Raw genomic sequence first — 1,372 nt, forward strand, 5'->3', positions numbered from 1 at the left:
GAATTATGTATATACATGCCACATCTGTTTGCTCCCTGCATCAACCAGACTGGACTTTTATCAACATTAGAATTTCCGAAGGATGAAAAAAGGAAGACCAAAGGACAGTCGCATATTTGTTCTTGTACAATCTGTCTTTAAGGAGATCAAAGTTTGAGGTTTTTATTTTTTGTTTCTTTATCAAAACGTTGCTGAAACATAGATTTATATTTAAGACAAGTTCTTACTCATTACTTATTCTCTTCTGTCCCAACAAAATCCTGCACAGTGTCATGCTGTCACCTCACAGCAACAAGGTCCTGGTTTATAATCTTGCCTGGAGTCTTTCTGTCTGGAGTTTCCATGTTTTTCATGTGGATGTCTGGGTTTTGTCCAAGTACTCTGACTTTGTCTCCCAGTCCATTCATGGGAAATATGTTGACACTAAATTGCCCTGAGTGTGTGCTTGTTTATGTTAGCTGTTTAGGACTGTTTCTAGTATGTCAACGTACTTGAGTAAAGTCTCTGGATACTCAAATCACTGTGCGTATCTTCACTGATTGAAGAACAAACATATTTTAACTAAAAAGAATGTACTTTACCCTGTTCCAACACTCCCTCTTGTATTAGTTTAATAAGTTTTACATGAAAAAAAAAAAAATCTGGAAAAGTGTTTCTTCTACTTAACATTTATTTTATAATGATGTTATTTCAGTTTTTTTATTTTAGCCTTTAAAATACCTGAACTTGTACATGACTTTATATTTTTGTCCATCTGATTACATCATTTTAAGATATTAAACCAGATGTTATGATCAGTTACAGTATTACGCACTTATGTAGCCTTTTTTATGAAATATTTTTACTCTTGCTTAAGAAATTTCTTAACTTTTCACTTTTACTTTTATCTGTGTTGAAGAGGTGCAACTCTTGAGTCCATTAAGTTACTTACAAGGATAATTCTATCACATACGTAAATGTCTAAGTATGGGAATTTCAGAAATGTAAAAAGAAAGAGAAGTTCCAAAATTTTCTTAATATGTCTATTAGCTAACATTCTGATCAACGTACCTAACCTTAAACTGGAAAATACTTTTTAAAACTGAAATAGTTTGTGTAAATATTTTAAACCTGCACCAGCAGGTGGCTCCAGGTGAAATGAGCCATCGTCATTACCTCCACGTGTAATACACCGACTGGATTCAAAAATATACATTAGCATTCAAGTGAACAAAAGCAAAGAAATATATTGCGGTATGTAATTTATACTACCCATCTCCTTCATATTAGAAGTAAATTACATCGCTGGATTTGCGTGACATGACACTTTTTGCTCAATTCTGTAATGGAAATGGCAAATCCCACATTTCGGCAGGACTTGAACGCACCAGGA

Source organism: Poecilia reticulata, chromosome 15, assembly GCF_904066995.2.
Source record: "Poecilia reticulata chromosome 15, P_reticulata-male-v2, whole genome shotgun sequence".
Lineage (NCBI taxonomy): Eukaryota > Metazoa > Chordata > Actinopteri > Cyprinodontiformes > Poeciliidae > Poecilia > Poecilia reticulata.